This window comes from Lissotriton vulgaris, chromosome 5 (genome assembly GCF_964263255.1).
Source record: "Lissotriton vulgaris chromosome 5, aLisVul1.2, whole genome shotgun sequence".
Classification (NCBI taxonomy): domain Eukaryota; kingdom Metazoa; phylum Chordata; class Amphibia; order Caudata; family Salamandridae; genus Lissotriton; species Lissotriton vulgaris.
In genome coordinates this window covers 1,418,427,955-1,418,451,923 of record NC_141693.1, presented here as the reverse complement: position 1 = coordinate 1,418,451,923, position 23,969 = coordinate 1,418,427,955, and the positions used below count along the sequence as shown (strand labels likewise).

At 44.7% G+C, this 23,969-nt stretch overlaps 1 long non-coding RNA gene across 1 annotated transcript in view; it reads left to right on the top strand.

Annotated features, from left to right (window-relative positions):
* LOC147712676 (uncharacterized) overlaps positions 1-23,969 on the top strand; it is a 242,309-nt gene that overhangs the window by 26,710 nt on the left and 191,630 nt on the right. The window lies entirely within an intron of this gene.

The following is a 23,969-nucleotide window of genomic DNA, read 5'->3' as shown; positions in this document are numbered from 1 at the left end:
GGGAGAGAAAAAAGTGTTGACTTGTATCGTTTTTTTTCTGGTAGAAAAGGGTGTGTGCGCGCTTGCAGCGTTTTTATGTGCGGTTTGTTTCAGTTGACCCTGGTAAGTATTTGTAACTGGTTCTTTCCATACTTTGAGTATCTCCTGTGCATGTTTATCAAAGTTGTGCATTTGCTTAAAGGCTACACCCAGCACTGGACAGCTTTCACTTGCGTGGGTGGCTGCTCAATATGGGAAATATGAGATCATTGCTAAAATGCGGAACATCTGGGGTGTTTATTGTTTTTCTTAACAACCAATGCAAATTAGTTCTTTTTAAACTCATTTTATGTACTTAGCGAAAAATAAACACTGTTCTAGAATGTTTATTTTAGGCACTTTGCAGTGTAGTTGATCTTGGATTTTATTGAGACCGATTATGGTTAATGCTAATAAAATATATTATTTCTGTTTTGTAAGTACACACTAATTAATTTGCTGCAAAGGAAAACTGCTAAATAGAGCGTAAAGAATAGTGTAATGCAATTATTTCAATCATGCTCATTTTAATAATGATGGGTAATAAAGCCTGCTATTATGAAGCCAACACTTTAGCAGAGCCTGTAGTTCTGTGCAGCATGATTTTAGACTAGCGTATATTTTCGCAGCCATGGAAATGTTGGAGTTATTTTCTGATAGACTTGTATGTGATTATTAATAGGAATCATTTACAATTAAAATTAAAATGCTGGGATGTACAGAACTGTTTTCCTGACCTACACAACATTAGGCCTCAACTCCATCTTGTATTAACATGGCTGCTGTTTCATAATGTTTACTGTGCGCCATTAATACCGCAGCAGCAAAATGGGCACGGTTTGTTTTGTAATGACCTCATGTTCTCGGAAAAACTCCGAAGGAAGCCTCTAGATACTTTTCATGGCTCTTCCTGCTTGTACACTATAGCCCAGTGGTTCCCAAACTGTAGTTCGCGGACTGAGACACATTCCCGGGGTGTCCTAAACGAAATAAAGTGTTAAGGTAACTCCGGTGATTAATGTAACTGCTGAAGAGAGATTGGATTTTGCCCATTGGCAGCTTTGACTCATCTAAGGTAGTGCAGAGGGTTAATATGCCTGCTGCAGAATAGGTTTAGAATGCATTAAAAAAAAAAACAATATGTAATGTGCTTAGCTCAGTGGGTTAAAGCTTTGTCACAGAGATTTGTTACTCTGCAGTTCATAAGTTAAAATCGTAATCTAGCACAGTGAGCTATGAATTGCCACCCAAGAGCTGCATGCAAACTGCATGGCACAAATGAGAAAGCTGTCTTTTTTCCAGTCTCTCATTATCCTGAATGCGCTACAAAAAGGTCGGTTTGGGTAGAAATATGTTATTATTAATGTCAAAGTCAACCACTGTCCTATGTTCTGAATCATGAGTTTGAGCTTCTCCAGACCAAGCACTCTTAAAAAATGCCTACCAGTATTGATAACGTGAATCCTACACCTTGTAGCCCCCTTTACCTTATGTAGCATTTTCTATAAACTGATTTACACACATATGATTGTGTGTATGTGTGTGTGAAGTGCTCTGACACCCTGCACTGGAATGAGAGGTGCTATAAAATAAACTAAATACCTGTGACAGAGAGGCTATGGCGAAAAATGAGGCACTGTTGGAGGATGATAATGAGGGAGTCATTGAAGATCCCCCAACAAAAAATTGCCGTATCCTAGTGCAGAGCAAGGTAATCATTTACTAAGCTTTAAAAGCTATTACAAGTCAAATAATGACCAATAAGTTATAGACGCACCATTTTTTTTCTCTAATTTTCGTAGGGGTGTAGAGCCCTCCAAAGCCAAGTGGTTAGGCTAACTTGGTGTGCACCATATGGGGACTGGTCTGACAATATTTGCCAGGGCTGCATGGGTTTCCAGTCCAGCGGCCCTGGCAGGAGCAGGAGCCTTGTACCTCCAAAATAAAAACAAATATTGAAAAGTTAGAGATGCAGCACCAACCTTCCCATTAAAGTGTTTTGATTTTTACAATTGTTTTCAATTTAAAATTATAAAACCTTTAGCAATTTGAGCATTTGTTTGGTAGGCACTTTTTGTGAATTATTGTTTTAATCTTAAACAGATCCCTGGCTTCCTGTAGTGACTTAATGGGGGTCCTCAGGAGTCAAATGTTTTTAAACCACTGCTGTAGCCTATTCACTCAACTCCTTTTCATTGTTCTTGTAACCATATTTATTTTGACACTTATGACGTTGTCAGGAGGGGCGTAATTTATTAATTTAGGAGAGCAGGCATAGGCTGGTGGTATTATGGTTAATAATGTTTAAATTTGATTGTTCTGTAGTTCTGAATGTGTTTTAAAAATCCCTGAATTTGGGGTTACTGCCGAATTCTCTTCGATTAGATGCACGTTTTGGAGTTAGTTTATTTCTTTGATTTTGGTCATTGCTGCGTCTATTTTAAATGCTTGAGGCTTTGTCAATGGATTTGTAGGACCTATTTTTGCCTTTTTGTATTGCCCTTCAATATTTAATAAAGCACATGGTTATTAAATTTACTGACCTTTAACTTCCTTTTTAGGTCGAGCGTAGCGATGGACCTCCAGTATACTTTAGTATACATATATGCTTGAATATGTGGACACCAGACTGGGGCGCGCATTTTCCATCTCGGATTTGGCCTCGTGAGCGCGCGTTTGCTGCTGGCATGAGCTGTGAGCGAGTACGGCGGCGTCAGCAGCGTCTGTTCTCGCGCTCCTGCTTTCAATTTTGAGACGCCACATGAGCCTCTCGCAGGCACCTTCACTGTCGCCGATCTCTCCCCCACAGTGCAGTGCTTGTTTAGGTATCGCAGAAGGATGTATTGTTTTACTGTCTTGTCTGCCAAGTGATACAGACCGGACACCCGCAGATTGGCTTCTGTGTACGCGCTCGTGAACAAATGCATGTGCACATGTCACTTTCGTTCCGCTCCGTTTCCATCCACTCAACTTCGAAAACCGCTCTGTAATTATGAAATATCAATTTAGAAAAGCTGCATGCGGTGGTTTGCTAAACTAAGGAATATAAAATGCATAAATCAATCCAAGTACAAATGCAAAACAGCATTACCGACAGACGCACCCATGTCGTAGGGAGCACACAACTACGGTCCAATGTTCCTCGTACAGACTACCGCAACGTTAGTCCAATATAGATAAACTTTTATTTAACAGGGCTCCTTTTGGGGCTTGTAAGAATGCCTGGCCCTGAACCCACTGCTTCTCACACATGTGAATGCACTGCTGTGGCTGGGGTCCAGGTCCATGCAGAAAACACTCACGCTTCACTGGCCCTCAAGGTGCGGTCCGTTCTGCCAGGAGTTTCACTCACCATTGCCGCCAGTCAGCCCGACGCCCTGTGCGCTCCAACGCCGAGGGCCAGTTCGCACGTCCAGCGCCTCCTTTCGGCTCAGCCGCTCGCTGTAGAGGCCCTGCCCCAAACCTTCCCCCTCGGTGCCGCGCCAGGGTCCCCTGCTCTCTTCTCAGCAGGGCCTTCCCGACAGGCGGATTTGAAGCCCCAGGTGCTCCAGTGTGAAGCAGGTTCAGCCAACCCGAATTTCTATCACATGACAGGTGTCATTTAAAAAAAAAAAAAAAGTTAGCGGTATCTCTCCCCCGGGCCCTCGCCCACAAGAAACACAGACAAAATGTCAAGCGTGACTCAAATGCCAGAGATCCTGAGAAAGTCACTCCCTCCGCCTCGGTTTCTTTATCTGTGAAACTTAGAAAAGCTTAGAAACAGGTTCAATGTTGTTATTAAGTGATATATAAATAACTAAAAGTTAACCTCTTCTGCAGTAGATAAACAGATAAGCGAGGGGCGTGATATTTCTAAATGTTACATTCCCAAGTTAAAGAACTTGGCACGAGTTTGCAGCACCCAACCTATACCTGTGGTTAGCGAGGCACATAGTGCTGTGAGGGTCCCCACCGTACTTGAAAACAGTTACTGTAAAATGCCAAACCATAGCACAGTGTGCGACGTAGCTGGAAACCATCCTGTCCAAATACCTTAGTCAGCCAGAATTCTAGTTTCCTTTCCACTTAAAAAAAAAATAGAAAAGAAGCGCTGCATGTTTAAAGAGGATGGGATGGAGCCCCTCTCTGCCAGCACTACTCGGAGTGTGACTGGGTGTCGGGGGGCAAAGCCCGCTGCCGGGCAGTGCCATCTGCAGCCGCACGAGATTGTCTCCGGCAAACAAACACATCTGCCTCTGCGTACCCCTCTGTGCCGCCCATCTGAAGCAGGTAAGCTCGGGGGCGGGACCCCGGTATCAATGGGGGCCAAGGGGAGATGGCATGCTGGGAAATAAGGTAACGCAGCACAATGTCACATCCTGCTGTGCCGAGAAGCAGATTACATTTCCCTTATTAGCTACCGTATTTTTAATGGCTGTCGGTGCCTAAGTAGGCAGACACTTGCAGTCTCACCCTCACCTCTGCCATCTTCTCTTGCAACAGCATGGCCTGCTAATAAGCAACCTACCCACAAGGTTACCTCAAACAGATGGTGGTAAAGAGGGCTAGTAGCTATGCCTCCCCCCGACGCCCCCAAAAGAATCATAGCCACAAAGTCCGTAAAAAGGCATGGTGAGCAGACCAGCTACCTAGGAAGCATGCGTGCATTCTGAAGTTCATATGTTTGGTCAGAAGTACAGCAAATGAGTCCTAAAATTGATAACCTTCGGCTAATAGGACCGACTAGGTGTCAGTAATGTGCCAAGAGGCAATTAGTTAGTTGGAAGCATGCGCTATAAAACCACTCAGTGCCACATAATTACACTGCACTCAATGCAACATACACTCCAAATCTCACTCACTGCCACATAATTACACGCCACATAATTACACTGCACTCAATGCAACATACACTCCAAATAGCACTCAGTGCCACATAATTACATGCCACATAATTACACTGCACTCAATAGAACATACATTCCAAATACCTCTCAGTGCCACATAAATACACGCCACAGAATTACACTGCACTTAATGCAACATACACTCCAAATACCAACAGTACCACATAATTACACACCACATAATTACACAGCACTCAATGCAACATACACTCCAAATCCCACTCAGTGCCACATAATTACACGCCACATAATTACACTGCACTCAATGCAACATACACTCGAAATACCACACAGTGCCACATAATTACATGCCACATAATTACACAGCACTCAAAGCAACATACACTCCAAATACCACTCAGTGCCACATAATTACACGCCACATAATTACACAGCACTGAATGCAACATACACTCCAAATACCACTCAGTGCCACATAATTACATGTCACATAATTACACTGCACTCAATGGAACATACACTCCAAATACCTCTCAGTGCCACATAAATACATGCCACATAATTACACTGCACTCAAAGCAGCACACACTCCAAATACCAACAGTTCCACATAATTGCACACCACATAATTACACTGCACTCAATGCAACATACACTCGAAATACCACACAGTGCCACATAATTACACGCCACATAATTACACTGCACTCAATGCAACATACACTCGAAATACCACACAGTGCCACATAATTACATGCCACATAATTACACAGCACTCAAAGCAACATACACTCCAAATACCACTCAGTGCCACATAATTACACGCCACATAATTACACAGCACTGAATGCAACATACACTCCAAATACCACTCAGTGCCACATAATTACATGCCACATAATTACACTGCACTCAATGGAACATACACTCCAAATCCCACTCACTGCCACATAATTACACGCCACATAATTACACAGCACTCAATGCAACATACACTCCAAATACCACTCAGTGCCACATAATTACACGCCACATAATTACACTGCACTCAATAGAACATACATTCCAAATACCTCTCAGTGACACATAAATACACGCCACAGAATTACACTGCACTCAATGCAACATACACTCCAAATACCAACAGTACCACATAATTACACGCCACATAATTACACTGCACTCAATGCAACATACACTCGAAATACCACACAGTGCCACATAATTACACGCCACATAATTACACTGCACTCATTGCAACATACACTCCAAATCCCACTCAGTGCCACATAATTACACTGCACTCAATGGAACATACATTCCAAATACCTCTCAGTGCCACTAAAACACGCCACAGAATTACACTGCACTCAATGCAACATACACTCCAAATCCCACTCAGTGCCACATAATTACACGCCACATAATTACACTGCACTCAATGCAACATACACTCGAAATACCACACAGTGCCACATAATTACATGCCACATAATAACACTGCACTCAATGCAACATACACTCCAAATCCCACTCATTGCCACATAATTACACGCCACATAATTACACAGCACTCAATGCAACATACACTCCAAATACCACTCAGTGCCACATAATTACACGCCACATAATTACACTGCACTCAATAGAACATACATTCCAAATACCTCTCAGTGACACATAAATCCACGCCACAGAATTACACTGCACTCAATGCAACATACACTCCAAATACCAACAGTACCACATAATTACACGCCACATAATTACACTGCACTCAATGCAACATACACTCGAAATACCACACAGTGCCACATAATTACATGCCACATAATAACACTGCACTCAATGCAACATACACTCCAAATCCCACTCATTGCCACATAATTACACGCCACATAATTACACAGCACTCAATGCAACATACACTCCAAATACCACTCAGTGCCACATAATTACACGCCACATAATTACACTGCACTCAATAGAACATACATTCCAAATACCTCTCAGTGACACATAAATCCACGCCACAGAATTACACTGCACTCAATGCAACATACACTCCAAATACCAACAGTACCACATAATTACACGCCACATAATTACACTGCACTCAATGCAACATACACTCCAAATACCTCTCAGTGCCACATAAATACATGCCACATAATTACACTGCACTCAATGCAGCACACACTCCAAATACCAACAGTGCCACATAATTACACACCACATAATTACACTGCACTCAATGCAACATACACTCGAAATACCACACAGTGCCACATAATTACACGCCACATAATTACACTGCACTCAATAGAACATACATTCCAAATACCTCTCAGTGCCACATAATTACACGCCACATAATTACACTGCACTCAATGCAACATACACTCGAAATACCACACAGTGCCACATAATTACATGCCACATAACACTGCACTCGATGCAACATACACTCCAAATCCCACTCAGTGCCACATAATTACACTCCACATAAGTACACAGCACTCAATGCAACATACACTCCAAATACCTCTGTGCCACATAATTACACGCCACATAATTACACAGCACTGAATGCAACATACCCTCCAAATACCACTCAGTGCCACATAATTACACGCCACATAATTACACTGCACTCAATGGAACATACACTCCAAATACCTCTCAGTGCCACATAAATACATGCCACATAATTACACAGCACTCAATGCAACATACACTCCAAATCCCACTCAGTGCCACATAATTACACTCCACATAAGTACACAGCACTCAATGCAACATACACTCCAAATACCACTCAGTGCCACACAATTATATGCAACATAGTTACACTGCACTCAAAGTAACATACATTCCAAATACCACTCAGTGCCACATAATTACACACCACATAATTACACTCTACTGAATGCAACACACACTCCATACAATACCACTCTATCTATCGCCCTAACTCTATCTATGTATCGCCCTCACTCTATCACCCTCCCTCTATTTATCTATCTATCACACTCACTCTATCTATCGGTTCGCCACAGCATCACTCAGCACCACCACAGCATCACTCAGTGGCACCACAACATACTTTGCACTACCACAGCATCACTGAATGCCACAGCATCACTCGTCGCCACCACAACAACACTCAGCGCCACCACAGCATCAATCTGTGCAACCATTCAACAACGACTGATTCAAATATGTTCTCCCAATGTTTCAAACTTTATTACAAATGTCACAAAAAGATGTTAATATTTCACTTCTGTTCTTGCATTTTAATCATAATAAAAAACAGTGAACATAATCTTCACAAAAGTTATTTACAAAAGTTTAAGCTATTGCCATTATAATTTACAATAACCTTTTTTTACGTATTAATTATTAAAAAAATTACAAGCCATTGTTATTTGTAATATCAATACATCTAAGTCATGTAAATACAACACATATTGCGTTACAAATGCTATAGCTGTCTCATTTGCGAAATTTAAAACTATTGGCATTGTAAATGACAAAGATATTAATTTTGCTATTTTCAAAACCAATACATAAATACAAAATTGGTCATTTACAATACCAATAGCTCAAACTTTCCTAATGCGAGACCTATTGCATTGCAAATGCTTGTTGAGTTAGTCTTCATTAGTGTCTGTATTTTGAAATGCTGTTATAAATCTGTTTTGAATCTCATCACCATGGACATATTGCTTCATCCATTCTGGAGGACAACCTAGTCGCCGACCCCATGGGGGGTGCTTTGACTATCATGCATATTAAGAGATTGCGCCCACAGAATCAATGTTTTATGTGATATTCAGGTAACCAATGGCCATTGACGACATATGTATTCCAAGAATGATTTGCATTCCTTAAAAGCAGACATTAAAATAAGTTTGTGTAACCCACTTGTAATGTTACAGCTCTGCCATGCTTGGTTACTATTTTGACACTTGAAATTTGCTCAAACATCCGAAACAAGTTTCACAGCTGACCAGAACGGGAGAGGGTAGTACAGTACATTGCCACACATGATCAGTGAAGTATGTTGTGCCTTGTAAGACAATGGATTTTTACTTATGGGTTGGTAAATGCAGGTGGAGTTAATATATAGAAAAAGATCTTGCACTTGAACCAGTACAGTTATCATATCTCTGGACTCACAGTAAGTGTCACTGATGTATCCCAATATTGTACAAGCACCTACACTTCTATTTCCTTGAACTATGTCGGCATCTTGTTCAGAACTTTTTTGCCTCCATTTCTTTGTCCACCTACCCCTTTTGTGTGGTGGCAGTTAGGAGGGGAGGTTCAAAGGAACATTTCTCCAGCTGCCTCTAGAGCAATAGTAATAAATGCTTTTGGAGTTTTGTAAAATGTCCCGGACTATTCTGAACGGTTCAGTAAATGTTTTACTGTTACAAACTAGGGCTGTCAACGCATCACACCTTTATCACCGCCATACTTGCATAGTGTCTTAGACCTTGCTTCGGTGAATAACATTTGTGTTAAGTGAAAACATGCCATCAAGTTGAATTGGTGGGTCGTTGCTCTCGATCTCCTTTCACTTAAGCTGATTTGAAACCCATTTCTATTTTTTGTAAAGCAACTTTTAATGCTTAAGTTATCTGTATAATAACCTTTTTTCTGCTGTAAATAAACGTCGAATTATTTTAACTTGTTCAAAATTGTCTCTGGCCACAGGCCTGATTTAAGCTTTTATTCTCTGCACAAAATAAGGCTGAAGCCGTGAATTAGTTTTTTCTTAAAAAAATGAATACCCTCAGCTTTCTGCCTATCCCCTTTGTATGGCTTTGCAGCGGTCACCACTTTTTATGTTGCGAGTAATTTTACCACGCACTTTTCCTTTGAGATGTTGCTGCCAAATCGCCCAAAGATTCGTCACCCCATAAACTAAACTCTATAGCTAAAAAACTCCCCGCTCTTTCATCATTGGTGCTTGCCAAAGTTTTTGCTCCCATTGTAAATAAATAAATCGATCGATTCGTTCAGTTCTAATTTAGTGCCAGAGAGTCTAACAAAAGCAAATGTAATGCCACTCTCAAAAGCAAGTCTTGACCAGGAGGTGCTTGGTAACTACTGGCCTATTGCTAGTGGAGGAGTGTGGCTCAATGGTTAGAGCGGCAGACCCTGATGCAGAGTTCTGGACCAGGGTTCAATTCCCGCCTCGGCGGGTCTTGGGCGCATAATTCCTCGGACCTGATTTCTCGCCCCGGTGCCTATTCTAATCATGGGTCCCACGCTGCAACTCTGGGCAATAGCTTGCTTAACCTCCACACCGGCCCCAACAGCGCTGTGGATGCCTGGCTTCACCCTGGGGGTGCCCAGGAGTGGACACTTCACAGGGAAAGCCAGGAGGGGTTCCACAGCGGTATGAGTAATAGCGCCAGGAAACCGCTTGGTGACAGTGCGCTCTACAAATACCTTGACATTTACATTACATTTGTCATTGTGGGGAACAATTCTGATAAAAATCGCCATTTCAGATGTTTAGTTGTTTATTTGGTTTAAGAATAACATCCTATACCGTTTTCAGTCAGGATATAGACCCAGTCATGGCACTAAAACTGCTGGGCTAAATGTCTGCGATGTAATACTTATTATGGCTGATGAAAGGGGACTGTCACTTCTAATACTATTGGACCTTTCAGCAGCATTTGGTATGTTTGGTTGTTTATGTTGGTGACAGAGAAATGCTATTCGAGTTTACAAGCGGGCACTAAAATGGTTTAGAACATTTCTTAAAGGATGGGGCGATAATGTCTCAAACTTGACTCATTTGTTTGCCCCGTCTTCCCCAATAACTGCCCTGCTGCAGGGCTCTGCATCATTGGTCATTTTAATTTACTATCTACAGCCATTCTTCAGTCTGATTCTCTGTGAGAAACTATATCACTCCTTTGCCTATACCCACATCTCTCCATGCATTGATGAATCCTTTGAACAACTTTGAGGCCTTTAACACTAGTCCCCTCAGAATAGCAGTTTGGATGAGTTCAGTGTACTCTGACTTAACGCCTGTGAAACCAAAGTACACAAAATGTTCAACCTCCCAAATTGTTGGGCACCCCATGCACATTCAGGCTATCCAACCTCTCGCCTTTGGCCTTTATAACTCCCAATCCTCTACTTCCACCCCCCCACTGTTCCTCACCTTGCTCATTCTGCTCTTTCTATACTTCCTTATTCTGTACCTTACCTATAAGCCTACCTCACCACCTTTCTATCTTTGTATTACCATACCTGCCTACCTCACTACCTCATCCCTGTTCCTTGCCTCTCACATACATCTGTTCGCCTTATCAGTGCCACCTTCCTCTGATATTTCTCGCACTGCTTCAGCTCTTATTTTTATCCCACCCTTGGCTGTCACTCTTAACTTGCCTTCACATCTCTAGACTTCTTTCCACCCCATCACTCACTGCACCTTTTAAGATTCTCCCTTCCCACTCTTCTCTACCACATTTGCTTTCCTCTTACCAGCCGAGTTTGAGTTTATACTTGGGTCAGCTAGAGAATGGAGAGATGATAGGAGGAAACCTATGATAGAAAAAAATGATTTTAGTCCATAGAATGCTTACTCACTAGTAATCTGATTTTCAACCTTTTATCAAGAATGCATGATGTAAAGCAGAGACGGAACATGGCGCATGAATGTTGTTGAATATGAGATTGTGATCAGAACTGCACTTGTCCCAAATTTCTCGCCTTGTGGCCGTAAGTGACGTTTAGTAACATTCTGCTATTCTTCACTAAGCAGGCACCGAAGCATCAATAGTGTGTTTCACTGGCAGTGGGGTAAGGGGCTACTCAAGGCACTGGATTACATGCATAGTTTTGTTTTCAAAACACCAAAAACCAGTCTAGATCCAAATGTCAAAACAATTAGCACAGGACATTTCTGTTTCCTAGCGTTGTTCCAAAAATAAATACCTGTATAGGATCTTAAATAATAATTAGGAAATGGCACCAAGATAATGCATAGGCAGAGACGTGTGCACCATTGCATGTCCGATATGCCTACCGTGAGGGTACTCATTGTAATACAGATGATGGCTGACCTTGGCCACTGGCATCTCTTATGCTTGAAGTATAGTAACGGCCAGTGTCCTATCGTGCAATGATTTTAGCCATTCTGTAGGATTTGCATTTTTTGTAAATCTTGTAGAATGTTTATTTAAAGAGAATTGTTTTTAAACTGGTTCACAGCCTCACTCCTCCAGCCGATCGCCCTTTACAGTTCCCTTCCCGAAGGTTTCAAGTTTCTTCCCTCCCTTACATTTATTTAAACCCACCTGAACTGCAAAGGTGACCTCGAGAAGGAAGTCCAGTTGATAGTAGACTGCAACCACCTCTCATTGAGTATGCATGATGGCGGTGGGTGCTTCACTCTACCGCATCAACACCTTTTGGTTTATTGGATTGCACGCATGGTTAACTGTATTTTGTAGGTATGATTGTTTTAAGTACCACTAGCCATCTAGACACAATTTCATTCTATAAATAACTAAAAATAAGTAACCACCATTAGAAGGAAACATTTCTCCGGAAGGTTAAACCAGAAACTCGTGAAGATTGGAGATTTTAAACCATGTGGAACTTTTGAAAAGCAATGTTTTGGTAACTTGCTTGAATATTGAGTCATTCAATCAACAATAATATCAGTTAATTGATTAGAATACAAACTGTGATGTATCTGCCCGTAGCTAATTATATTATTTGTAATGTTTGGGGGAAAATCGCACGACTATCTCTGGAACATGTTCAGAGTGGGTAATTAAATTTCAGAAGCAGCCTTCGTTTGATGATCAAGCGAGGGGTCGCATAGGCCCAGGAGAGTTTCTGCCATTGTGGTCGGAATGGGGTACCCCATCATGTCTTTAATTTGTGCAAGAATTTCCTCCCAAAAGGGTCGTATCACCGGGCAGTCCCACCAATATGTTAAAAATCACCCCATAGCACACAGCCCGTCCAGCACATATCTGATGAATTTGGGAATCTTTTTTTGATCATAGCAGGGTACAAGTACCGGTCCATCATGATTTTTAAGTGAGCTTCCCGTAGCTCTATAGAATGATTGTATTTCATGATGTCCGACCATTCCCTGTCCTGATTATCTCATTGTAGAATTCCCTCCCACATGCTCATATAGCGTGGTTGCGGAGTGTGTAAAGGAGTAAGAAGATAGTTATGCAGGTATGAGATCACTCCTTTCATAGAATCTCCAGTCTGTATGTAGGTTTCAAATTTCGTAAGCAGGTGGGTGGCTGCTTCGCGAATGTGGGGTGTGAGAGCCCAGTGTATCAGTTGTAAATAGTAAAAATGTTCGCTAGGCTCTAACCCATAATCCCTCTTACAGCTATCAAAAGTGAGAAAATCGTAATTATGGAAGAGTTGTGTCAGCGTCCTACAGCCCCCTCCCTCCACTGGTCAAAGGGTTCCTCCATGAGAGCTGGAGGAAAGGCCGGGTTGAAGGGGATTGGGGTTGATGGCGATGGAAGTTTAGTCCACTGGTCATTGCGCGATATAGAGTCCTATTCTTGTAAGGCAGTCCGGGTAGGTGTGCTGAGGTAGGCATTCTCTGGTCTCTCCCTCTTGGGCCTCCATATGAGGTCCCAGATGGACCTCCCCACAGTAGTTCTATCCATATAGAGCCAATGTTTCTCTGATTCCCTCTTGGCCCATTCGGTCACCACCCACAGCTGTGCTGCCTTGTAATAGAGACCAAAGTCTGGAAGGCCCCTCCCCCTCCCTTCTTGGCCTCCTCAGGTTTGAGAAGGAGAACCGTGCTCTCCCCCCCTTGCCATATGAGGGAGGGTGGGAAGTTAGCTCTATAAAGCCCCTCCACCCGTGGCGTCAAGTGAACCCCCTCCCCCCACCCCTCCCCCCCCCCCCCCCCCCCCCAAGTACTGGAGAGGGTGGAAAGTCCACTGTAGTTGAGTGCGTGTCTGAAGTTCCCTGACTTCGTGTTCCGGAATTGTGAGATTAAGGTTATAGGACTTGTCTTTATTAAACTTGATGCCCGCCACCGCCTCGAAGCATGTGAGTTATCTGTAGAGTGTGGGAAGAGAGATGGCTGGGTCAGTGAGCGACAGAAGCACATCGTCCGCAAAAAGCGAAATCTTACACATATCCCCACTAAAAGGAAGGCCCTTTATCTCTGGGGCAGCGCGAATGGCCATGGCAAGCGACTCAATACTGAGGGCAAACAGTAGAGGCGGTAAAGGGCATCCCTTGCGGGTACCCCTAGTCGTAGGGGGCGGGGGAGGGAGGGAGCCGATTAAAATCCCATTCACCTGCACCCTCGAGCGAGGTTGGACATAATTGGCCCGTATCATATTAATACATTTAAAGGCAAATCCAAAGTGTGCGAGCGTTTTAAAGAGGAATGTTCAATCTACCCTGTCAAATGCCTTTTCGGCATCCAACCCCACCAATACTGCCGGGATCTGTCTCCTGTTGGCCTTCTCAATTAGGTGGACTACGCGTCTAGTGTTGTCATGGGTCTAGTGGCCTTTAATCAATCCAGACTGATCCGGGTGGATGAGAACTGACATAAGGTCATTCAGTCGGGCCGCGAGAATAGCTGAATATAATTTCACATCTATATTAAGTGCGATAGGACGATATGAGGTGCACATCTGTGGGTTCTTCCCTTGCTTCAGAATGACTGTGATCCCAGCTTCGAGGGAGTGACCTCCCCTGTCTCTGCCATTGTATTAAAAAGGTTGGTGAGATGGGGTAAAAGGTCAGGCGCAAAGGTTTTATAGAATTGGGCCGTAAATCCGTCGGGCCTGAGGCTTTCTGTGGTTTGAGGGATTTGATGGGTAAATCCACTTGCCCTGAAGTTGTAGGAGTCGTAAGTTTGTCATTCCAGTTTTGTGAGACGTGGTGAACAGTAGGGACTGCAGGTATCTACTTGGGCCTCTATGTCCCGTGGTTCCCCCGTATATAGGGCGCCGTAAATGGAGCCAAAAATGTCAGCCTTCACTGCGTCTGAGTCATTCCTCCCCTCTCGTCCTGTATGCGGCCTATGTATTCCCGTTCCTGCTTATGCTTCAGCTGCAGCGCTAAGTGTTTACCAATCTTTTTCCCTTAGGAGTAGGAAAGCTGACGGAGCTTCAGGAGAGTATGTTCCGCCCTATTGTTCTAAATGGCTCTAAGTTTCCCCCTCAATGTGGTGAGTGCGCAAAGAGATTGTCTGGTGAGTTTGTTTTTATGGGTCAATTCATCTACTGTCAGTTCGGGTTCCAGATTTACTCTTTCCTTGGTCCGCTGTTTATTCAAGGTGGGGTTGAGCTCAATACCCGTCCTCTAAAAAACGCATTAAAGACGCCCCAGTTATTAAACACAGAGATATCTGCGGGTACATTGCTGGTAAAAAAAAAATGTGATTGTGTCCCTCAGTTCTGTACATAGTATCCTGTCTCTCGTAAAGGAGGCCGGAAAGTACCATTTGGGAGTTGTAGATGCCAGATTACCCCAGGACAGACTGATCGAGACTAGACAATGGTCCGACACTGATAGTGCGAAAATCATGGCCTCTTGTAGGGCTCCCATTAAGTTTTGGTTAATGAGTATATGGTCGAGCCTAGAATACGTGCGGTGCACATGCAAATAAAAGGTAAAGTTTTGCGTCTGGGGATAGAGGGTCCGCCAGGCATCTCGAAGGCCCATGTTGTGCATTCGTAGTTTAGCCTCTGTGGAAAATGAACTGGTCTCCTGTCTATGGGGGTGGGTGCTATCGAGAGCTGCCTGCCAAGTTAAGTTAAAATCCCCTAATAGGAGTGTCTGGGCCTCTGAAAAATCTTGTATTTTCAATAGGAGCTCATTAAGGGAGGCTGACTGCCCTGTGTTGGGTGCGTATGTCGAGATGAATGTGCAGGACGCTTAAAAACATTATCCAATGTCCCTCCTTGTCCGATCTAGTATCGGTTGGCTGGGATTTTGGAGAGGTGTGAAAAAGGATTGCGGTCCCCTGGTTTTTAGTAAGTGCAGATGCCCTGTAGATCAAGGGGTAGGGTTTGTAACAGAGGCTGGTCTCCTCCGCACGGGGTAAATGTCTCTTGTAGTGCTACTATAGCCAGGTGATGATCAAAAATATACTTCCAGACTTTTTGCCTTTTTTTAGGTGAGTTAAGGTCTTTCACATTCCAGGAGCCTATGATGACTACCCCAACCCCCAACCCCAACTTGCAGAATTATGGTCCCCGGGGGCGGTGTGGAGCGGACCATTTCGCCTCCGCCTTGAGAGCCCCTAGTCACGTCTGGTCTGGAGGCCCTCTATGTCCATCCCCAGCGGCCCTTATTCCAGACAATGGGCGATGATGGTGCATGTGATCAGTTTGAATCATTTGTGGTTTCCTCGTGAGCTTTTGGACCACTGCGATATGGGGGTACCGGTGCTCCGCGCACCTTGCGTTTTGCTCGAGTTCAGTGTCCTCTACGGAGAGACCCAGCAGGTCTAGCCCCTCCCTTAGATCTACCACATGTCTTTATTTGTTATGGTATTCAAAGCTCAAGCCGAATGGATAGGTCCAGCAATATCTGATCTTGTCGTCGCATAGTTTGGAGGTGATGGTCCGAAATGGGTTGCAGTTGTGCCAGTCACAGATGTCAGATCTTGGTAAATGGTGCAGGAGTGTTCCTGGAAGTAAACAGTGCCTTTCGTTCGATCCACCTGCAGTACCACCTCCTTCTTCACCTTGTAGGAGTGGAATTTCTCAAGGACATCTCTGGGCCTCTGCCGTCCTCCAGTCGATAGGCTCCCAACTCGCGGTACTCTCTCAAGCTTGATCGTGAGTGTCTGCGGGCTGATGATCTCAGCAAAAAGACACTCAAAGAAAGCCTCGAGGTCCTGCCCCTCCAACTCTTCTTCTAAGTCTTGGATCAGTTGGTTCTCCCGTCTAGCTGTATTTTCTAAGCCCTCTGCTTTTAACTGGGTTTGGCGTAGCTGGTCTTGGAGAGTGAGCACAGTATGGTACATCTCGGATGTGCGTTTGTCCACTTCCTGGGTGTTTGTTTCTAGATCTATTACCCTAGTACCCACTGAATCCACATCAGGGCTCGACAAATCCACTCGACCGCTCGCATTTGCGAGGTAAATTTCATGAGGCCGAGCTATTTTTAGGTCCTACTCGCCCTTTCTGGCGAGTAGGAAACATACTAACTTTTGTCCTCCGTCTTTGAAAATGGAGCAAACTTAACAAGATAACAAGATTTAAAGGCCTTTTTTATTGCTCACAAAGGAAATGAGCAATAAAGATGCCTTTAAATCTTGTTATCTTGTCACATTTGCTCCACTTTCAGAGACGGAGGTCAAGTGGGTTACTGTTAGGTCGAGGAGTTTTTTTTTTTAAAGTACTAGACCTGCAGGACTAGTACCATTTTTCAGATTTCTCGAGCCCTGCACATTGCGTTGGAGATCAGTCATCCGCTTGTTGAGCTCGGATTTCATTTGGTCGATTGGGGTTTGGATGCCTTAGCTCAGCTCTGTCTTCAATTCCGCCTTAAAGTTTCGCAGAGAGGACATAAGATCTTCCTTGGTGAGGGCCATGGCGTTCGCTCCCTGTCTCAGTCAAAGGGCCGATGTTTGCCTGATGGTGGAAAAAAGCTCAAGACTTTGTTTGTCGCTCTGGCAGCCGTCTTTTTCGGCGGCATAGAGACTGCCCCAGCCTGCTCCCCACCGTTCTAGCACCAGGAGGCTTTGGCGGCAGATCTCGGTTGCGTTGTATCCCGCACACATAGGTCGTCAGTAAAGCTCAGCAGCTGTCTAACAAGGGTCCTCGCTAGAGCGGGCCGCGCAGAGCGATGACTTCAAAGTAGACTCTTACGGGGCATATAGCGAGTCATAGGTGGCAGACCCCCACCGCGTGAGTTGCCGGTGGGGCTAGCCGGAGCTCCACATTGCTTGTTTCATGATCATGCGGGTGGCGGCCCCAGTCCACACAATGGGGGTGACGGGCAGTAGCTGGGGCGGGTAGTGCTCCATGTGGGGTAGGTGCCTCTACCTCACCACTAAGTGCCCCTTCTGCTATCGGTAGAAGCACCCCAGAGGTCAGCCTCTGGTTTTCAGGGGTATGTTGTCTTTGTCATGGTAGCTCCAGTGTGGGTGTTGCAGATTAGTAGCCAGCGGGAGAGGCAGATGCTTAACTGGCACCCGTTCTCGGTCTGGCCGCCATCTTGGGGTCAGGCGCGTCGCTCACCGGCAGCGCGTAGGGGTGCAAACAGGCTTTCAACCTTCAACTGGGCATAATCTGGGTCTGCCGCCCCCATCCATTGTGTGCACGTCTCCGGGGGGTTCCTCCGATCTCCAGAACCGCCCCACCCGCGTAACCTCCCAGGAGACTGGGGCCGATGCAGCGCCTCACAGCCTGTCGCCCTGCATGGTGGACCTCTCATCTCTGCTGTTGTGGTGTCGCAGCAGGTGCCGGGTCTCGTCTATGGCTGGTGGCAGTGGTGTCTCCACACAAAGTTTCCCTCGCGGCTAGCAGTCCAATGCGGCCGATAGAGTGGCAGCCGCCATTTTGGCCTGCCCAGAGGCTTCCCCAGCAGTATCTCTACGTGGCTCGCAGGGACGAGCTCAGAGGCAGATCCGATTCCTCACCTGCTTCAACCCTTGGGTTTCTTGGGGTTACCTTCGCTGCAGGTAGGGTGGTTATGTGCCGCGTTTTTACGTCCAGAACACCAGCGCAGCCCGGAAGCCGTAACAGATTACGTCCGTTTGGCCATCTTGCCTGGCCATGCCCTGTAAATCCTTTTTTCATGGTGGGGGAAAAAAAGGTTTTTAAGGGAAGTCAGGTTTCAGATGCTCAGCAGAATTTCACATGAGCAAAAACATTAATACCCCCATTTGCTCATGCAAAAATAAAGCACAAACATTTGCCAGATTTTCAGTTTCCAGGCCTAATTCTGTAAATTCTTATGAATTACTGCAGTCTTAAATTTTAATTAATGCACGGAAATACCTGCGGTGCACTTGAGTGCGTTCTTTTTAGGTTTCGACCTGGCCGTAGCACTGCGAAGCAGTGCTCCGCCCAGGCGAAAGCTATTGTTTACATTATGGGGGACTAGAATCCGCCCCTTCTTCCATTGGCTAGCTCCATAAATGGAGGCTAGCCATTGGAAGAGAGTGGCTGTCAATCACACTTTCCCCGTGAAAACGCGATTCGGGGGCGTTTCTGTGTCTTTTTTAAAGTACCGCCCTCTCCTCTTCCCATTGGCTGGAATTTTACCTTCCAGCCAATGGGATGGGGAGAGCGCGAAAAACAGCCCCCGAATCTGCCGGCCGGGACACCCCCGTGACGTCATTCCCCGGGCCGCGCTGTGATTGGCTGCCGGCCCGGGACCTGACTTGTTTGTTTGTTCTCTCCTTTATGAGGTAAGTTGTGTCGTGTCTTTGTTTTCGCCCCCTTCTGCCTGCTGTCCGTGTCTTTGTTTTCGCTCCCTCCCGCCCGCTGTCCGTGTCTTTTTTACCACCCTCCCGCCCGCTGTCCGTCTTTGTTTTTGCCCCCCTTCCGCCCGCTGTGTGTGTGAGAGAGACCCTATCGGAGCTCATAAAAATCGAGCTGTGTAGGTGTCAGAGTTTAGAAAACTCTGTTCACAGGAATGTCAGAGCTCACCAGTGTGTGTGTGTCAGTTAAAGCTCCAAACTGCATTTCAGAAGTTTGTGTGTGAGAAGTCAAAAGTGGGAGTGCGTATTGCGGACGGAGCTAAAGGTCGTGTGAGCCAGGGCATGGGGGTGGGTGTATGTGTGTATGTATGTATGCCTGCTTGTGCGACAGCGCTTAGAGGCGAACGGTTGAGAGACAAAGAGCACTGCCTCCCTTTCCCGTTTAAGTGTGTTCGAGAGAGTGCGGTGTGAGAGAGGACGTGCGTGCATAGTTTGCAAGTACAGCAGATCACATGACCCGTCCGGAGACCATGGGGGTGGGGGGCGTGCATGTGGATGTCTGAGAAAGATAGTCTGTGTCATGAGGACTGCGTCGAGCAATGCGCGTGTGCCCCCGGGCTCCCTCACACAGGTGTGCTGACCCCCGCCGCACAGCGTTCTGGGAGGTGTAGTCCTTGGGGCCCCTAGCGGGAGCAGAGGACTTTAACCCCCGCATTGCAGCCATGCCGAAATACCTGTGCTAACTACTGGGTTTTGATCCCCACACCCTGCCGCCCTCGTGTTTCTCCATAGCGCTGTGCTATCGACCTCGGAAGGCTCAACGGCTGCGTTTGAAGCAAACACCCACACCTCGGAAGCAGGTTCATTCATTCTGCTTCTGTGAACTCTCTTAAGAAAAATGGAACATGGTGCGAGTCACATGCTACGTGTATCATTTCCAATGACCCATAAATCTTCGAAAACTAGGGAGGGGGCAGCAGTTCGGACCTGGTGAATTACAATATTTGAATGCGGCTACAGTCTTGTCAGTGCGATGCGGCGCAGAGCAGACGAGCCACAGCACTTAGCAGCCACACCAATGGCACATAGGCGCTATGCATCACCGATTAAAATACCATTCTAGAGGAAGGCGCAATATGTTATTGTATTCTTAAAAGTCTTTTAAAGTTATTTGTATGGCGAAGACATGTGGAAAGTAAGTCTGCTATTAGAATATAAAACTATTTAGTTTTCACTTCATACTTTTATCTGATTCTTAGAACAGGCTTTCATTCAACACTGCGAGACGTTTGCCCCATAAGATATACAGCCGCTGGCATATATCGGGGATTAATGGGCCCCTCAGGATTCAGGGCCCCAGCGTCACTGCATCTGCTGCACGCACCACTGGTAGCGACCCCCTGGGCTAAATGGCAGAATAAAGCCAACAATGAGTGCGACGGAGCGTACATCTTGTTTTTATCACAAAATATCTATCGCTTTTTCGAATTACATTTGAACAAGGTCTATCAATTGCTGCTTATGAAAGGCAGTCTTGTCACATAAGAGCCTCACGGGCCGCAGTATCCGTCAGGTGACGTCTCCTCTGATGACGTCATCGTGATGTCAGAAAGTCCCACGAGGCCATTGATAAGAAGCGCTTTAAACGGGCAGGTTCTGCCGGGCCCTGAGTACCTTCTCAGAACGCATCAGCAGCAGTTCAATACTTGTAACGAGAGAGTATCACTACTTCACTGTCACGGGTATTCGGGGCGAGCGTGAGTACCCGATCTGTCATAATTCAATGATTTCAGGCACTATTGATACGTATTTCAAGTATCGTATTATTTAGTAAGGAGGCACTGAACAGCTGCTGCTCATCACGACAGGAGGCCTCTCTCAAGCCGGATAGCGCCTAGAGGGGAAACCTTACTCATGTAGGAGTTAAAAAGGATAAACATTTCATTAATGACCCAGGTAAACTAGGTACACATATTTAAATCTCGATTAAGTGGAAATCCAGTACAATAATTAAACTAGGTGGAAGGCTAGGCCTGTGTCTCCAAAACTGATATAATTACTCCGATGTTTCCATTTTTTATTTTAGAAAGCTTTATCCATTTCATTTCATTTATTCTTTATTTTCGGTCACTTGGACCATAAAAGATACAATTCATAAAAACATTACATTTCGATGCTGCTTCTACATACTATGGTTCACAAATATAAACAACATGGAGCACAGGGGCGAAAAAAACATTTTTTACTCTCAGCCTCTACACACTCAAAATTTACTAGATCATATACATTAAAATGTAATTTTAAAAACGGTTATAAATATTACATCATTAAAAAGATCATACACAGGGTGGCCTCAGAGGGTAGATGAGGATAGCTAAAAAAAAGTTAACACACAAGTAAAAAAAAAAGAGAAAAATAATCCTTGTTATTTCAGCTTTGGGTTAAAATCTTACACTATATTCAACCCTAAAGTTTCAACCCCATTCTTTTCCTGATCAGAAATACATTAAATAGGAATCTACTTACAGAAAAGACTATAGTTTGTGATGAATCAGTTTTCAATATGCGCTCAGCAACACTATAACGCCTAATGCCTAAAAGCTTACATAGGGGTCTAATCCAGCGGTTTCTGGCAGTTGTATACCCTGGGCAAAAAAATAATATATGGGCTTCATTTTCTATTTCTGATGATACACATTTAGGACATGTGTTGTTTCTTGAGCCCACCCCATTTCCTTTCCAACTAGCCGTGTTGGACCCTATTTGCAAGATACCATATCTAAACTGTATGTATAAGGATTTAGCTAAGGGAGGTTCTATCTCATCCAAGAATGGCTCTAAAGAAGCTACATCTAAACTGTATGTATAAGGATTTAGCTAAGGGAGGCTCTATCTCATCCAAGAATGGCTCTAAAGAAGCTACATCTTTGAATGCTAGAAATTTCACAGTTAGAGACCCCACAGATAAATTGTGTATTAAGTTGTTATTTATATAGGCCCAAAATATCATTTTTAGTTGTTTTTAGGTTTCGACCTGGCTGGAGTATGGGGGACTTTAATCCGCCCCTTCTTCCATTGGCTAGCTCCATAAATGGAGGCTAGCCATTGGAAGAGAGTGGCTGTCAATCACGCTTTCCCCGTGAAAACGCGATTCGGGGGCGTTTCTGTGTCTTTTTTTTAAGTACCGCCCTCTCCTCTTTCCATTGGCTGGAATTTTACCCTCCAGCCAATGGGAAGGGGAGAGCGCGAAAAACACGCCCCCGAATATGCCGGCCGGGACACCCCCGTGACGTCATTCCCCGGGCCGTGCTGTGATTGGCTGCCGACCCGGGACCTGACTTGTTTTTCTTTGTTACCCCTTCATTTTTGCTTTCCCTCCTTTTTCCGTTCTGTTTTTAATATTCACATTCTATTTCTCTCTCATTTGCTCGTATTCTTGCTAGTTTCCTTTGGTTTTGTTCTTTCCTTCCATCTTCCTCTTCTCTATTTACTTCCATCGCACCTCACCTTTGTTCCTTCTTTCCTTTCTTTTCCTTGGTCGTTCTTTCTACAGCCCCCCCCCCCCCGATGCCCCAGAGAAATTCTTCTATTCCAACAGTGAGACAGTAAATGCTCACAGGAGATTTTTAAATTAGCGCAAACATTCACCAACCCTCAGGGCAGCAACTAATCGATGACCTGCACACAGAAACTGGGCAAAGTTGTGGCTAACGTCTATATCCAAAAGTCCATAAAAAACCTGAGCAGAATATCGCCAAGCACATTTCCTTACCCCATGCTGGACAGCTGTATCTGGTCAACCAACACAGGACATGGTAATGGTCAAGATCAACAACTGTACATTCACATCAGCGGATCCCCAAATGATGCCCTCCCTGTTCCTTAAGGGACACACACTGGGAAAAGAAAGGTGACCCCTGCGCACACCTGATGACCAACCTCATGACTAGATTCATCAACGACAGCCTCAGTGGAGAAGTCCGCAGCAGCCTCAAGGACTTCTGCATCACAACTCAGCTAAAATAAACAAAACAAAACCCCAGACTTCAACAATGCTCCGATTCAAGCTTCTGTAAGTAATGCTGCCACAGTAATACAGACACTGGCATTTGGAGGAGCTGTGGTTAATGCCAGCTGCAGTGGCAGACCTCTGGCCCTAGGAAAACCTTTTGCCCTTGACCACAAACAATATGTGCTTGGTGTCCAGCAATAGGAACTCCACACCCTTGAGGTGATATTTCCAGCATGATTCAATTTTTTTATTTATTTTTAAAATGTTTTTTATAACAAGCTGAGTTTTCTGACTTTAGCAGCCTAAACATTTGGTGTGGCTTTTTATCGGATCTAATTCACTGTGGACAATGGGGGTACTTTCAATGATCCACTTAAAGGAGTTGCCTCTCGTGCCCCCTAAACCATTATCTAAAGCTCTGCTCACCAAAATGCATTACAGATGTGCACATTTATGTATCATGTAAAGCATTCTACGATGCAGCATCATTGTCTTTAACTGAAACACTGTAAAAGTAGAGGAATCTATTTAAGTTATATTGGTTTTGAAGCTAAAGACCTGCAGGGCACCGAGTTCTGAGAATGTAGGCCTCCCTTGGAATGTTGAGTTTCATGTCCTGACATCATGCAAAACGAAAGCCATTGAGATCGGTATACCATAT